Source organism: Nelumbo lutea, chromosome 5 (assembly GCF_056320005.1).
Source record: "Nelumbo lutea isolate HS-2025 chromosome 5, American lotus-T2T, whole genome shotgun sequence".
Lineage (NCBI taxonomy): Eukaryota > Viridiplantae > Streptophyta > Magnoliopsida > Proteales > Nelumbonaceae > Nelumbo > Nelumbo lutea.
Genome location: NC_142688.1, coordinates 10,417,409 through 10,435,816, shown reverse-complemented (window position 1 = coordinate 10,435,816; position 18,408 = coordinate 10,417,409). Strand labels below are relative to the sequence as shown.

At 36.4% G+C, this 18,408-nt stretch overlaps 1 non-coding gene across 1 annotated transcript; it reads right to left on the bottom strand.

Moving 5' to 3' along the window:
• Window positions 1–12,577: 12,577 nt before the first annotated feature.
• TRNAA-UGC (transfer RNA alanine (anticodon UGC)) lies at window positions 12,578–12,650 on the bottom strand. Its single transcript has one exon. It is a non-coding gene; the product is annotated as a tRNA-Ala (tRNA).
• Window positions 12,651–18,408: the final 5,758 nt, after the last annotated feature.

Below are 18,408 nucleotides of genomic sequence, written 5' to 3'. Positions count from 1 at the left end.
TATTAATTAGGGAAATTGTCAACTTTTCAAAACGTCACGTGAGACAGAGTAATGGGTGTTAGTGTATTACCATTTTAATCCTCATAAAAAATATAAAATATATACAAAACAAATTAACGGATGTTAATATATTACCATTTTAATATTTAGACATGAAAAAAAGAGAAAAAGGTCAAAAAATATTTTTAAATAAAAAATATATAAAAACATAGAAATTACAAAAAATATAAAAATATAGAAATTGCAAACAAAATATAAAGTTATTTTGAAATTATAGAAACTAAAGCAATTGAAAAACAAAATAAAAAAAATTATAGAAAAACACATAAATTACAAATAAATAACAAAAAATACAGGAAAATTTATAGACTGTAGAAAATAGAAAATGTAGAAAAACAGAAATTATAACAAAAAACATTGGAAATTATAACAAATCACTAAAAGTACAAAAAAACAAGAAAATTGAAAACTTAAAAAGACCATTTTTCCTCTAACTCGCCATTCAAGGGTAATTTGGTCATAAAAATTGTTATTTATGCTAACACAGACACCTCTGTTAAAAAGCATTAACAGTGTACTAATGGAAGGTGAGTTTTGGAAAATAAAAACTTAGTAATATGGTGAGTTTTAGACATTTTGAAAAGTTGTGATGAGTTTAAGGGAAATGTTAAAAACTCATGGTAAATTTTAGAGAATTTCCTTATTAATTAAGTTTTCTTTTTTGAATTTGTACTTGCTATAATAAATGCGTATTTGTTAATGGGGCTCAACAGTTTTTCGCCTCTTTCAAAAACAAATTTAATTATGTGATCGTGCTATGCAAAAGAAGAAGGAAATTTGAGGTAGGACAAATTTTGAATTTGATGTTTTTAAAAGGTTAGGTGTATGGTGATTTTGAACTTTATTAAATGAAAAAAAAAAATGAAAATTGAAATTTGGAGCTAAAAAAGAGTTATTTTGATAAAAATAACATGACAAATTTAACATTTTACAAATAGACCTGGTCACTGTTTAGGGTTCGCACTTAGGCTGGGCTCATTCAAATTTTTGTAAAAGCCAAGTCCAAGCCCAGTCTAAATGCAAATACAGCAAACAACCAAGTACCAACCAAGTGCAAAAATATAGCCTCTTGAAAATTTAACACATTTTAGTATAACAATAACTGGGTCGACGATTCAATTCCCCAAGTCAAGCAGGTTTTGACTAAGTCAATATTTTTAGATATATAGATGAAAATATGAATGTAGTGGGGGCATCAAATGTTTTGATGGTAATGTAAACAGGAACTCTGGCAGTGCATAACTTAAATTTGGTAATGAATTGCTTTAATTTGTTTTTTTTAAAGAAAAAGATAAAAAAGGCATTCTATTACATATTTCAATGAGCATGCATAAGCTATATCCAAAAGGAATAAGAATGGTGTGGTTGAGGCAGAACCAGCAAGTAGTAACCAAGTGCTATGGCCAAAAGCGAAGATATATTATTATTGGCTAATTACAAGGTGAATGGTGAGGCAGTGGAGTGAGCCCAATGGCCATGGTTGTATAATGGAGCACTCAAGAGTCAAGTCTCAAGTTGGAGCAATAGGTCCCACTCCCACCAATAACATGAGGATCGAGGACGTAGTCCCGTTGAAGAATATAAATGGTTTCCGCAGGCGCAGAGCAGAAAGCAGATGACAAAGCAAAAACGAGAATTACGCCCACGCGTGGGGCATGTAAAAGCGAGGCAACCGACAGCCTTCCTCTTCTTTATCGCTGCCGTTGGACGCTGGTGGCTGGAGCGGAGGAAACACGCGGATTTCTGCACCAAAAAGGCTGGGTGGAAACGTGAGAGAACCCCCTATAGCCATGTGAATGTTAATTAGACCAACGAACGTTATCAGATTACCATTTTATCCTTTGCTAATGTTTAAGGCTATTCAGCTTACCTTGTAAACAAGTCAAAATCCACCCTTACCAAGTTTATTTTTTTGCTGAAAAGTTCTCTGGGACCAAGATGCTGGATAGACTGAATAGTTTTAATTCACGATCTTCTTTTTCATCTTCAACTTTATCATTCCATTTATTTTTTGGTAAGTTATTCAGGTAAATGTAATTAATTGGGTAAGTTTTTTTTGAAAAACATTTACCCGGGTAAATGTATTTATCCTTTTTTTTTATTTTTCATGTAAATAAAACAATGACCATTTAAGCCATAAAAATCTATTATTAGAAGTTATTTTTGTCACATTTAAATGTTGACAACTTTTTCCCTAGGACACATAAATCTGAAAAAAGAATATGGTTGGTCAATAGAACCAAAATCCAATTGACTAACTTTTCCTCCTCTCCAAATCTAAAAAAAGAACGCCCCCAAGTAATAAATTCTCTTGATTTGTTTCATGTTGTTTTATTTAGTATATAGAGAAAAATAAGTTCTTGTTCACCTTTTAATTAACAGAAATTTCCTTTACAGCTTTTAGGTCGACTAAGAGAGGTTACCTCTATATCTCAGACTTCTCTTCAAGCAACAAAAGATGCCCAAACCCAACAAAGGCATCAGTACACCGGCTATTATGGCAACTGTGTACAACAACCCTCACCCATCCTTTGACTGCATTGGAAATCAATTACTATCTACAATCAAATTGTTGAAACAATGAATGATTAATAAAGAGCTACTTGGTTATGCCCAGAATGTAGATAGGAATAGGATCCCAGGGGAATGATTCCGGAACGGTAAAATTTCTCTTCCAAAGCTAGTATGTCTGCACAATCTATGAGTCTCAAGCTCGCACCCAAGGACGGGTAGAAAGATCCATGTCCATCCATATATCCCTGTTTGGAATAGAACAACTCACCTCACTTTGGTACCTTCTGCTCCACACACCCTTTCTGTTTTCTTTGGAGTAGTTGTAGGGCAGATGGGTTGGGCACAGACTGAAACTATTGTACTTGTCGTAAGCTCAGTTGTACAACTTGTATGCCTGATGTTTCCTTCAGAATCCAGCACCCAAAATGATGGAGGAAAAGAATTTTTCTTTCAGGGAGTAAGTGAAATATCTCTCGTCCTCATTCCAGACGTAGCTGAAATTGCATGCGGCATTCTTGGATATCAACTCAGGGACGCTCTTGAAGCTTCGGCCATCCCACACTCTGCTTTTGATTTGGTTTGTTCTACAAGCGTGCAGAGAGGCAATCGCCGGAGTTCCATGCACGATCATCAAGAGGCTAGAACCCAGAGAGGAAGTCGCAAGGCCTCAAGTTTTAGGTTTAATACTTATAAATATAAAACTCATTTCAGATCATAAGTTATATTTAACTGACTTGTCAGTTTTTTCTCCGGATAATTTTGAGTTGGGTCATGTTTTAGCAACTACTAATCCTTCTTGATGTAGATGCACATGGCATGGCCTCGGATTGTGCAATGTTGTCACGGGGGTAATTCTACAGCGGAAGAAACCCGTGCGGCGTCCTGGCCAAGGCAGGCCAGGACAAGCCTTTGTGCGCTTAGAGGCTAGGAGTTGCCCGCTGGGATGGCTCCACCAAAGTCAGTAGCACTGGATCATGACCTCAAGTCCAATGGCCGGGGCACTCTTCTGACTCAGACCGGTCCATGGGAGGCGCCGCTTACGTGCTAAAGGGGGACAACCATCATGGAAGGCGACCATGCGCCGATGAGGTGACTTGGCACCGATGTGTAGGGTCTCCTGTATGCCGATGATGACAGGCACCTGTGTGCCATGATGATAGGCAACCGCTTGGGCCGGAACCCACCCGTGCACTAGGGGCAACGGGATAGCTCAATCAGCTTGGGCAAGGGGCTGGCGAGGTGTAGGGACATGCTTGAGCCAGGCCCGCGTGCCAAGCCTCCCTTGAGTGTCGGCAGCGCAGTGCCGGTCCAACACTGTCCCCATGAGCTAGTGTGCGCCCATGAGGAACCCTGGTAGCCATGCTAGCCGTTAACCAGGGCCGCCCCGCAAGGGGATGATGGTCTAGGAGTGCCAAGGTTAGGCACCCAAGGAGGTCGACCACCCCTCCTCAAGGAGTACGTTAAGCTTTCGGTGGTCTGCCTGAAGATGACATCAGTTCTCCCAAAAGTCTTACAGGCGAAAATGACGGGCATGTCCCTAACGTAAGCCTGCCAAGCGTAGACAAGGCTAAGCCTGTTTTGAACCGTAACAATGTGGCATGACTAGATGTCATCCTGGTCGTTCATCTCCAACTACTTCCAATCATTCTATGGCAAGGTCAAATATAAAAGGGGGTGCCCAATTCAAAGGTTAATTCATCTTGTTTACTCTTGCTCTCTTACATTTCTTTTCTTGAGAGACCTCCTTTAAGTTCTTACGAACTAAGCGCTGAACCCTAATCTCATGCTTAGTTCGACTCTGACTAATTTGATCGTTGAAATCTCCGGCCTTAAAATAACACCCGAGGCCTCTAACGTGTATTCTTTTTCTATTCACAGATTGGACTCATCAACCTCAGACATCAGTGATTTTACTTTGTTGCCCTATACTTGGCAGCAACACTATCATTTAAATGTTGACTCGGAAAAGTGATAAACATTAAACAATGTTTGTTTGAAATAACACAGAGCCTAAAGTGACAAATTTGGGCTGAAGCGCACTAGCTTCTGATTTTTCATGCCCCCATGGACTATCTTTGGTGAAAAATCGGGAAAGCCAAAATACATTGTGAGTCATTTGAAAGGCTGTCCTCTAACAGCCTCTTTGAATACCTTGGCCCCGTTTGGGAGGACTTGAGCTTTCATTTAACTACTTTGATTGAACTACTACTAAAATACTGCCTTTGTTGAGAAGCTCATCATAAGTTGCCACCACATGTCATGTTTGATAAAATCATTTTAAATGGATGAACAGATCAGTTAATTGGCTAGAATAACTAGAAAAAAAAACTGTAATCTTTCCTTTTGAGTTTTCTTATTGGTATTCCTTTTTCCTATCTTTCAAGATTCGGTTGTGTTATTTTATTTTTCCCTCAAAAAATTGAAAAGTTTTCAAGGATTGAATAAACCAAAATTTGGGTTGTGCATTCTGCAGTAGAAATGATTTATAGTTAATATTTCTATTTCGTGATTTAGAATCATCTGTTGCTACTTTGGAATTTCTTTAATGTTGTAGCAGCTCTGATGACAATAATTTGAAATATATGCATGTTGTAAGTGTTGGAGAATATGGGGTCATTGTAACTTTGGAGGAGAAGCTCTGAGGCACGTCTGAAGACATAGTCTTTAGAACGTTATTTGCCCTCATTCAGTTTTACTGAGTTTGCTGTTGGATTACAGGCAAATTCTTTCCCAGGATACAACAGAGCCTTGGGCGAGAATCTACAACCAACAAAGTTGAAGAGTCTCCAAAGAAACCTTCTGTGAGACTGTAGCAGACCGGACTGAGAGAGAGAGAGTGAATTTCGAAATTGTGTGTTTTGGAGTCTGATTCATGCTCCTTAAATAATTTGTGAAGAGGTATGAAGAAAAGGTAGGTGCTGGTTTAGAGAAGGCACCTTGAACAGTCACAATTTCAAACATTGTGACTGTTTAAAAAGTAGTTAACAGTTGGTGACTGTTAACTTTGAATTGTGTCTCTTGATCACACCCGATCGAATCGTGACCGCTGATCTCATCAATGGTGATCAACGGTCATCAACGCACCAAAACCAGAGCCGTCCATCGCGAGCCGCCCGGGTGCGAGCATAGTGCGCCTTTAAAGCGCCTCATTGCGTCGCACACACACGCGCGCATACACGTTGCACGGTATCGAATCCCCATACTCTCCTCTACTAATTCTAAGGAATGTAAATCAGCTCCTATTGAAAAACTGAAAACAAAACTTATAATTTTCCAATGTGGGACAAGTTCAAAACTGGGTTTTTTGTAAGAGAAAAATTGATTTTTCAACCAAGTGTGCAGGTGCAAATTCTCATGTAATTGACCAATCAAACCCATTGGATTTAATCTCTTATGAGATTAAAATCCAACAATCCCCCACATTGATTGATCAATTACATAGTTATCTCTCAATCCAAACTACTATGACATAGTTATGCATACAAAAGGTGTTTATCAACTTAAACCTCTTGTTAGTATAGTTATCATTGCCAAAGTTATTGGTGGTAAGACCTTAAACCAATTACTCTCAAGACAGACCGGAGACACCTATACACACAAAAATGTCTAGTCTCTGCAAGATTTTCAAGTTTTGCTCAACATTGTTATAGCCATGTGCTTCTTTCCTGGTTTCATGAACAATCCCGAGAGCAAACCCAAATCCTCATGAGAAATGTCACCACTTCTATGTTCACATAGGTGAAGTTCCACTATGTGCTCCGTTATTTGACATATTTCAGAACTTCATTAAGAGTTTATCTCAACCTCTCATCATAACGGACATCACTGTTTATGTTGTGATGGGAAATTTCTCAATGTCAGTGCCAACAGTCACATTGTTGTAGCTTGCTGTTATCCATTAAACCCGATACTAATGGTTTTTCAGTTCAAGTTGGGTTACCATTACAAGTGACTAAGTAAATGGTTTTAATCCCATCTTTTTGGTCAGTGCTCTACACCGGGATTACTTGTAAACCGACTGAGTTTACTTATTGCAAATGCAATATCAGGTCTGGTACATAGCACAACATATATCAAGCTTCCTACTGCACTAGCATACTCAAGTTGTGCAATTGCTCTGCCAGTATTTTCTACTAGCTTTATACTAGAATCATATGGCGTGCTATATTCTTTAAACCCTAAATGCTTAAATTTCTCAAGTACTTTCTCAATATAATGTGATTGGCTTAATGCATAGCCCCTACTATGCTTTTTAACTTTTATTCCCAAGATGGTATCTAATTCTCCTAAATCTTTCATCTTGAAAATAGAAGATAAGTAGTTTTTAGTTTCATTTATGTCAACCATATTTGTACCCACAATAATCATATCATCCACATAAAGACACACAATTACTCTATAATTTTCAGTGAATTTTGAGTAGATGCATCTATCAGCACTATTATGTTTAAATCCAAAAGCTAAAATGCAAGAATCAAATTTCTCATGCCACTGTTTAAGTGTTTGTTTTAATCCATATAATGATTTAACCAGTTTATAGACTTTCTTCTCGTTTCCAAGAAGAACAAATCCTTCCGGTTGTTCCATGTAAACTTCTTCATTTAAATCACCATTTAAGAAAGTGGATGCTAATGCTATGAGTATTCTAATGGAAGTTGTTCTAGCCACTGGTGCATAGGTGTCAAAGTAATCAATCCCTTCCTTTTGACTATCACCTATAGTTCATGAACTTGCTCCAATATTGGTTTATGGTCGTTCATGGTGAAGTCAAAGTATTCTGCAATAAGATACTTATTCGTACCTGCTTCTTGCACCTTGTATTTGAATTCCAGGGCCTTCCAGATTTCTTTTGGAGATGTAAGTTCCTTGTAGAAGTTGTAGAGTCAGTCTGATAAAGCATTCAGTATGTGTCCTCGGCACAGAAGTGAGTCATCTTCTCGTTTTGCTCTTTCATTCTTTAGTTTCTCTGAGTCTTTGTCAGTGGGTTCAGGAAGTGACTGCAAATTTGGGTCCAGCATATAGTATAGCTTCAGTGTGGTCAGAAAGAAGATCATCTTATCTTGCCATCGGCTGAAATTTGCTCCATCGAACTGGTCTAGTCGAACAAGATCTTGGTTCATCATCTTGATCGAAGTCATGCTTGCTTCCACCTCCATTGCAAAATAACGTTCTAAAATTGTTGGAGAATACGGGGTCACTATAACTTTGGAGGAGAAGCTCTGAGGCGCGTCTAAAGACACTGTCTTTAGAACATTATTTGCCCCCACTCAGTTTTACTGAGTTTGCTGTTGGGTTACAGGCAAATTCGTTCCCAGGATACAACAGAGCCTTGGGCGAGAATCTGCAACCAGCAAAGTTGAAGAGTCTCCAAAGAAACCTTATGTGAGACTGTAGCAGACCGGACTGAGAGAGAGAGAGAGTGAATTTCGAAATTGTGTGTTTTGGAGTCTGATTCATACTCCTTAAATAATTTGTGAAGAGGTATGAAGAAAAGGTAGGTATTGGTTTAGAGAAGGCACCTTGAATAGTTACAATTTCAAACATTGTGACTGTTTAAAAAGTAGTTAAACAATTGGTGACTGTTAACTTTGAATTGTGCCTCTTGATCACACCCGATCGAATTGTGACCGTTGATCTCATCAACGGTGATCAACGGTCATCAACGCACCAAAACCAGAGCCGTCCATTGCGAGCCACGCGGGTGCGCGCAAAGTGCGAGCAAAGTGCGCCTTTAAAGCACCTCATTGCGCCGCACACATGCATGCACATTGCGCGGTATCGAATCTCCATACTCTCCTCTACTAATTCTAAGGAGTGTAAATCAGCTCCTATTGAAAATCTAAAAACAAAACTTTTAATTTTCCAATGTGGGACAAGTTCAAAACTAAGTTTTTTGCAAGACAAAAACTAATTTTTCAACCAAGTGTGCAGGTGCAATTTCTCATGTAATTGACCAATCAAACCCATTGGATTTAATCTCTTGTTAGATTAAAATCCAACAGTAAGGTTTTATTCTTTAATTTGGCTGTTTTCTAATCTGCAAAAGGCAGACTGAGTTCGGCTTCAGTCCATGCATGCTATATACGCGCACCATTTGCACAGTACGAGCCTTTAATTCGTCCGTTGGTTTAATACGTGCGAAATGAATTAACAGAGTCTCATTCATTCCATCCCACTTCCCGCTCGAGACTCATGGGACTCTGCCTTCACTAGTCACTCTCACTCTCTCTTTCTCCAACCGGCAGCGACTACAATCATCACCGGCGATCCCCTCAGGTATTTTAGACTCTGCCCTGATAGAAACCAGACTGTTATCACCGGCGGAAAGAGTACAAACAGTCATCATCGGTGCACACATATAGCGTGCCTGAACTGAAGCCAAACTCAGGACGGGTTCTCTTTGTAGAGTAGAAAACCTTGTATTACATATTTCTGTTTATACTCTTTCCGCCAAAACCCCTTTCCTTGGCTTCATGGTGGATCTTGTGAAGCTTTCTTATATTCCTTTCGTCATTGTCCGACAATCATAGCATTCGCGCTATGTGAGTGTGAAATTAACAATCACACGCTAACACTATAAGTAGTAGGAGGTAGATAGTTGATCGTCCGGACAGAGGGAACGAACGCGGACATGGAGAGAAGGGGAAGGGGGAGGGTGGGGGGGGAGATGCAGACTTTGCATATGTTTCTCTACCATTTACTTCCTTTCCCTACCTTTTCCTTTAAACCAAGCATGGCCTTCCGTGGAAAGTAATGTTTTTGATTCTTAATCATTTTAAAAATGTTCCAACACATTCCAACGTAAATCTCTCAATTAGGACAGTTTTTTGTTGGGAGGAGATCCCAACACTTTCACCAAACATGGTTTATATGCTATTTGGCATGGTTTATATGCTATTTGGGTGGGCCCCCGCCCTCCCAAACGGACACAAAATGTAAATGCCTTGCAAATTACTAATGATAATTGATACCATATTGTCTAATAACCATATGAATGTATTTGTTTGCAAACTATATAGGATAAAGGTGGGAAAAAAGGTTTGTAACCAAATAAATATAATAATTAAAATACTTTCAAGAAAAACAAAAAAAAAAAATATTAGAACACAAAAACAAGCTTTTGTCTAATCTCTAGCTATTCATAAATTACTTATAAATATTATATGGTAAAAGACTTATTCATAAATTGAATTAAATATACCTTGTGGTCTATTCCCACTGGACTTGAATATGCCCTCATTTCTTTTCCCATTTCATGAACATCCTATTTTACCCTGTGAAAATGCTAAATTCTTTTAAAATAACATTTCTTGCTCTGCTTATGACTTCCTACAATTGCAACTGCTACAATTTTCGTATTAAAATCCGGGCTGGTAAAATGGATAACGTAGGGGACCGGTAGTTGAAGGTAACAACAGAAATGTAGTTTAATGATGATAGTTGGTTGTAAGTTGAAGGAACAAACGAAGAAGAAGAAGAAGAAGAAGAAGAAGAAGAAGAAGAAGAAGAAGAAGAAGAAGAAGAAAGAAGAAGAAGAGACGAAGAAGGAGAAAAATAGAGAGGAGAGAGAAAATAAGAGGTGTGGCAATGAGGTTTCATTTTTGTTGCCACCTCTATTATATTCAGTGATTAAGGACTGAAGGGTTGGAGGAAGGAGATATAATAATAGAAGGGGAAGAAAGAGAGATGGAGGAGGAGGAGAGTGAGAATGGGGAAGATGAGACATTGGAACTCTTTATATCCCAACAGTAATGTTTGGGCGATGATGAACATTATATGGGACTTTTTTTGTTCTTTTTACAACTAGAAGGTCCATTTGAAAAATATAGGGTATGTTTAAGTCTTTTTTACCCAATATTATATATAATATCTATAGCATATAGACTATAGAGTAACCATTGGGTTCCATGCACGTTATAAAAGTTAAATCCAAATACTATATATCATATATAAATAATATTTATTTGCAGACATGCATTTACAGGGGCGGAGCCAGGGGTGGCATAGGGGAGCCATGGCCCCCCCTATGCCTTCAAAATTCCCACAAAACCCATTTAAGTTCCACTTATATTTTGACCTATTTACTCATGTTTCTTAGTTTTTGGCCCCACTATCCATGTTTTTTAGGTTTTGGCCCCTTTAAGAAAAAATTCTATCTCAGCCCCTGTGCATTTGCTATTTTAAATATCATATAAATCAGTTTCTTTTGTTATGAATAAAAAAATAAATCAATGTCTAGGTATTATATTTGGATATAGAAAATTTACATATAAATCAACGCTTGAAAATATAATATTTAGAGAAGAAAATAGAAAGACGATTGGTGGATAATAATGTTTCGGGCAAAACTCCAATAATATTTTTGAGTGATAGGACGTGTGAAGACATGACTAATCTAAGTATCCTCCATGTGACAAGTGATCTAAATGGGCTACAAGATGTTGCCTGTCGGACGGTGTCCGTGTTTTTTTGTGTTTTATTTATTTTTTTTAAAACTGATTCAAAGGGGTTGGTTTAAGTGATGGATATCCTCTGAATTAAGGCTACAACTAGGGTCGGGTTGGCCTTAACCCAACCCTAACCCAACCTGAAAAGGTTAGGTTGGGTTGGGTCAAGTTAATGTTCGGGTTAGGGTTAGGGTTGAAATTCATGAACCTGACTTTACTTCGGGTTGGGTTAGGGTTGACCCATTAGCCAACTCGACCCGACCCGAACCCGACTCTATAGTACATGTCATATATAAATATATGTTATATATAATATATAACACACATTGATTTGTTTAGATGCATGATATTTGTATAGTCCCCACCACATAGTATCATGTATTTCTTTTAAGATCATCACTTCACTTAATCCTAATCAGAAAGACTAAAACCTTAATAACATTATTTTGTATTTTTTGAAAATTTTATTCTTCATCTCCTCTATGTTGTTTGTCGCTAGACCTGTTCATGGGCCCAGTGGCCCGACGGGCCGGTCCGGCCTCCGGACAGGCTAGAACGTGGTAATAGGCCCGCGGGTTTAAATTCGAGCCAAAAAGCCTGGCCCGCAATAAATTCGAGCCGGGCTCGGGTTTTGTCAAAATAGCCCGGCCCGACCTAATATTAGACTTAAAGTGAGTAATGTGATTATGTCCATTTGAATAATTTTTTTGATTTAAGAATGTAAAACTGTGTTTTAAAATATAAAAGAAAGGGAAAAAAATCATCTTGTAGGCCCATTGTTCATTTAAATAGGAAAAAAAACTATCTGAATTTTTAATTCTAATTTGAATAGGGAAAATTGTTTTTTTTATTAGGTCGGGCTTCGGGCTCAAGCTTGGGTTTCGAGCTTTTTATCAAAGCCAGGCTCGGACCCAAGTTATAGGCCCGTTGGTGGGTCGGGCTCGGGCCTAGCATATTTCCCTTAATGACAAGTGAAAGCCCGGCCCGACCCATGAACAGGTCTATTTGTTGCCCAAGAAAGATCTTTTGTAAGTCATAACTCATAATAAACTATAGTCATTTCTAACACTTGCTTTTCTAAATTTTGTACTAAAAAAAATAACATCAACAAACAAATATTAATGAAACATATGATCAATATATGTATTGAAAGTTGAGTTAAGATCTAAAATCGAGATTGACTTCGGGTTGGGTTGGATTAGGGTTGAAGGAATTTAGTTAGGGTTAGGGTTAGGGTTAGGATTGAGTTGGTTGGGTTGGGGTTTATAACTTAGGATTGGCCTCAACCTGACCTAACCCGACCCGATTTATAGCCCTACTCTGAACCATGGCCCGACCTGATACACCCCCTGCTGGGACGTATCGAGAAAGTCTGATCGATACATAACAATATTTTGAACCTTAAAAATAGGTTTGGGCATTTAAGAGCTTTCCTAATTAATCCGATTAGGAGGCAGACATGGAGAAAAACAGGAATAATATCACTTCAAAGAGGACCACTAGGATTATTGGATGATATTTTTTAGCTCGGCGCCGGTCTAAAAAAAGTAAAAAACTGGAGATGCGGGGTATCGAACCCCGTACCTCTCGCATGCAAAGCGAGCGCTCTACCATGTGAGCTACATCCCCGTTCGTTGTGTTATCGTTATAGTAATATTACTTTGATTATTCTTCCTCTTCCTTCTTACAAATACTGCTTTGGCGTGTTGCAAAACATCTCAATTGTCAATTAATTAATTAATTAAGTACCAAAAAAAACTCTCAATTAATTTACCTACAAAACCTTAGATAAAAATAGATTCGAGATTTTAGTTTTGGGGGTAGAATCATTCTAGAATTCAAAGCGTTAGTTGCCAGTATTTACCTGTTTCTACCAAAGTGGTTTATCGAGGCGAAGATATACCTTGCAGGGTTCTCCTGTTTCATTACCAGCATGTTCTCTTGCTTCCCCGTGAAGGTACTGTTCTGCTTCTCCATGTAACTTTTTTTTTTTAAGATTATACCTTGACTCAAACTTCTTACAAAAGAAGCTGATATACCACCTTTCGACGGTCACAATGGCATTCCCCCTGCTACAGGTTTTTTTTTCTTTTTTGTAAGAAGATGATCTCATTAAACCGAAGCAACAACAGACAGGAAAACAACACAGAAAGAAAGCAAACTAACAACAGAACCCTATAAACTAAACAACAGAGGAAACAGAAAAAAGAGGAGCGATCATCATCAAGGACTTTTGCCAGCCATTTTAGCTCTGAATTCAGCAATAAGGCTGACTGATTGAGACCCCTTTGGGCTGTAACATGGGCAGCTCTGTTGGAATCTCTTCGGACCCAGCTGAAGGAGACCTCTAAACTCCTGCTTCATAACTGTTCAGTATCCTTAACACAGAAAAAAAAGAATTCCTTGTTACAACCCCAGGCAACATGGGTTAAAGTCTGAATTAACTGCTCACAGTCACTTTCCAAAACTGCTGAAGAGACAGACATTTAAGGTCTTTGCCAATTGTAAAGCTTCAAAAACTGCCAGAGCTTTAGCATGCAACGGCAAACTAGCTTTGCTGGGACCATAAGATACAACCATACAGGATCCTTTGAAGTCTCGAACTAGCTAGCTACTATTCCAAAAGCAGCATGTTGAGAATCACAAAAAGCTCCATCTAAATTAAACTTTAAACTATGCACAGATGGAGGGCTCCAAAAAGATGACAAGGGGGATTGCTTGAAACTAAAAGGAGGCACTACTTGCCCCTCCTTCAGCATCACTCTCTGCTCCTCGAAGAACCTCTTTATCATAGAGACAATAAGTGTAGGATCAAGAGTTTTTTCATTAAACAATTTTTTATTCCTAGCTAGCCAAATATTCCACAAAACAATACAATGGTTGAATGCATCAGCAAATCCAGGAGCTGAGACTTTAATGACTTGCACACTGAAATCCAGCTTAGCTGAGTCCGAAGAGATTCCAACAGAGCTTCCCATGTTACAGCCCAAAGGGGTCTCAATCAGTCAGCCTTATTGCTGAATTCAGAGCTAAAATGGCTGGCAAAGATCCTTGATGATAATCGCTCCTCTTTTTCTGTTTCCTCTGTTGTTTAGTTTATAGGGTTCTTTTGCTAGTTTGCTTTGTTTCTATTGTTTTTTTTTTCTGTTTTCTGTTTTGTTTTCCTGTCTATTATTGTTGCTTTGGTTTAATGAAATCATCTTCTTACAAAAAAAAAACACCTAAATTTCATTGAACTTTCGAAGTTTTAATGGACTCAGTACTAGATTAAAGAGATTGAGATGTCAAGAGCAGTTTGGAATCTCAAATTAATTTCAACTGAAGACTTTAAGCCTCCCAAATTGCTAACTTGAGATAATTGAACAAACCTTCTTGTTAACATTTGAATAGAGTTGAGAATTAGAGAGTAGAGAGAGTATGATGATTGGTGTGATGAGAATGATGGAGGGTAAGGACTATAGGAATTGGAATTAATTCAGATGACCACAGTACCCTATAAAATTAGTTGTTCTTTAGTTGTTGGGAGGGGTATTTTGCTTATTAAAAAATTAATGGGGATGAGCTACACCCCCCTTGTGTAGTAATACGAAGGAAAATAATAATAATAATAATAATAATAATAATAATAATCTCTCTCTATATATACATATTAAAACAAGAAAGTCTAAAAATATTCTCCTTTTTTGAATTTTTTAATTTTTTAATCCATGTCATTTTTTAAACTCCCAACATAGCCTGCCTAAATAATCTAATATCCAAAAATTTCTCCTAAACAACCTCCCCCACTATTCCCGAACTTTCTTCTCCCCCACTTTTTATCTATATCTATCTAAAGAAAGTTTGAATTAAACAATTTAAGAATTATTTAAATATTCTAACAAAATTATATAATAAGTTTAAAATATTTATTAAAAAGACAAAAAATAATTATAATTGATTTAATAATATTCATATTATTGGTAATTATATATTTTTACAAAATTCAGCACAAAATTATGTACAAATAATATAAATTATGTTTTTCTAGATTATTCAATCTAAATGTTATTCAAAATAATAAATATCTAACATTAAAAGATGAAATATTATTTAAATATTTCAATAACTAAATATCTTAAATAACAAAACATTAAAATTAATATTTTAAGTCAATTAATAATATATTTTAAATAGTTACTGATGACTTTCAATTATAGTAAATAGAATAAGATTTTAAATATTTAGTTAAATAACTTAATATTTTAAATAATGAAATATTTAACATAAATAGATTTTAAATAGTTAAAATAACCAAATCTTGTATTAAAAGTACTATAATTTTATGGATTATTAAATTAAGCAAGTAATTAATATTTTAAAATTTAAATAATGATCTTATTTCAATAAATAAATAATATTGTAAATAACTAATTTCATTTATACCAATTAATAATTCTAAAAAATAACTTTCAAAAAAATTAGTGTTTATTAATAATAATTTTAAAAACTTAATCTATATTTATTATATATTTATATATACTAAAATTAATATTTATTGTTTTTTGTTTTAAATATATTTTCAATAATTATATATAAATCTATTTTTGTTTTGTTATTCAATAGAAAATTTTTAGTAATTATTGGAGTTTAAACTACTGTTATTTAGCTTTTAAATTTAATTTATTGTGTATTTTTGCTATAAACTTTTAATAATTATTGGAGACGAAACTATTGTTCATGGGTTGGTTCGGTTTAGTTGTAGGTTGTTTGGCCAACCAAACCGACCTGGCCATGTTGGGGAGTTGGTCACTCAGGTTATATCAGTTTGAGTCAATTTTTGGTTTGGTAGGTTGGTTCAAAAGATTTTAACTTAAAAATTAAATTTAAAATTTAAGTTTAAATTTTAAAAAATTACAATAGCATTATTAAAAAATAAATTTATGACAAATATTTTAGCCTAAGAAATATTGGAAATTTTCCACTTTCCCGTATAAAAAAATATATTTAAAATATAAGATATTAATATATATCTATGGTTGGGTAGTTCAATTTTAGTTAATTTACAAATGGCCAAAGCGAAACTGATTCAACTTAGTTAGGTTGGAAAATTGTTGAGCCAAAGCCGACTGGAAATACTAGATATTGGGTTAGTTAGTTTCAATTAGGAATGGCAATGGGGCGGGGCGGGGACGAGGAGCCTCTCCCCATCCCCGTCCTTGTGAAAATCTCCATCCTCGTCTTCGTCCCCATCCCCGCTAATGGGGACAAAGTTATTCCCATCCCCATCTCCATAGGGATCCCCATCCCTACGAGGATCCCCACTCCTTGTGATTCGATTCTTTATAATGTCAACCATTATGTTTTTGTTTTATATTTTATTTAAAAAAAGAAAAATAAAATATTAAAATTTACAATCCTATTAGAAAAGATTCAAACATATTCAGCCATATTTTTAAATATATTAATATATAGACGTATGTGTACATATATACATATATAAACATATGCATATATATACATATATTAGCGGGGATTCCATGGGGTGGGGATCGATCGGGGTCCCCATGGGGCGAGGAGTGCTCTCTCCACGCCCAGACTGTCCCCGCCAACAGGGATGAAAATTTCCCCATCTTCGTCCCCACAGGGGGGAAAATCATCCCAATCCCCTCCCCATTCGTGGTGAATCCCCGTGGGAAAAATTGTTATCCCTAAAATTATTTGTTGTTATTTTTATATTATTAAAAATATTAAAAATAATATATAAAATATAAGAATATATAAAATATAAATGATTATTAATTATTATATAAAACGATTGTATATCTTACATGTTTCTATTGTTTATCTTTTAACTTAACAAATCTTGTGCGGCATAGGTCCCGCTAATAATAATAAAAAGAAGAAGAAAGAAGAAACATCTCCTAGCTGTGCTACATAATAAAATGTATCCATTGGAAAGACAAACTAATCTAGAAGAAGTCAGAAATGGGAAAAGAGGTGCTGCTAGGAAGATGAAGGTTTTGTGGGAAAAAAAATTACTGGAAGGTTTCGTAGAAGATGAAGATGGACTCAAAAATCCAAAACTTTATATGGAAGTGCTGCTGGAATGCAGTGGTAGTGAGGAATGGCTGCTTCCTCAGCAGCTTGCCCAATTTGTGGAAAAGAAAATGAATCGATAATGGTGACCATGGGAAAGCAGTGTGGTTTGGTAGCTTACTTAATGGCAACACTCAAAGTTTGACATATTCCAAGTTTTGTTGAATTGTTTAAATCGTGGGTGGACTAATTCTTTGTGTTTTGTGGAAAGCCAGGAATAAATTCATTTTCGAAGAAGTAAAGCCTGATCCATCACTGTCTTTGTGTTTGGTAAACAGGATATTGATGAAGGAGAGGAAGATGAGTTTGTCTGCCCGAATGGCATCCTTCTACCCATTTTCTTAGGAGGAGCGAGAGTCTCCAAGTTTTTTGCGAAAGTCCAGCCCCAGATTGCGTGAAAGCAAATGTAGATGCTGCAGGTGGAAGCTCAGGCAATTCTGGACCTGTGGTGGCCACTTCACCAGTCCAGGCGGAAGCTCAGGCAATTCATTCTGAGAGGACTGGATCTGTTGAAACACCTCCGATTCAGAGAAGCTTCTTTAGAATCTGACTGTGCAAACTTGATAAAGGCACTTTCAAAGGCAGATCCAGATTTGGCAATGGATGCCCGGTTTCTATATATGTCAGGATATTTTGGACCAAAGTAAAGCAATTACTGATAATTTCAAATTTGGAAAAAGAACTGTAAATGAGGTGGTCTAGCACTAGCAGAGTCTGGTCTCTACATAGGGGATTGTCCAACCTGAATTAAGATTTAAGAACAACACTACCTGGGTAGGTCTCTGCACTCTGCAGTTTGTTTGGTGTCTGTTGTTAGTTTTGTTTCGTTTCTCTTTTTCTTGTGGGCCCAAAAATTCACCTCTGTGAGTTGAGACTTGACTTGCATTCACTGCTCAACCAAACATTTTTGATAAAATTGTGGCTTCTCTAAAGAAAATAATATAACATATCAATTAAGTAAAAAACGATATAATTTTATTGACGTGGCAGTACTAATTTTTGTAAAACAAGAATCATACTTGGTCTTTATTGAATCTACTTCGTGGTATTTTATTATTATTATTATTTTTTATGAGTAATGTTTAGTTGATTGATTGAGCGTCATTTAGTAGGCCACATTAGATGGAGAAAGGGACTGAAATGACTTTTTAGCAGAAATAAATTTTTTGTAAAATGTGTATTAGGTGATGAAATAAAGAAATACCAACAATAAAATGAAAATTCCAGGAATCGCCCACCCTCACTTCTAAGTTTTAAACCTCGAAAATGATTTGTGAATTGTGATCCACTCATCAGTCATCACTACACCGGA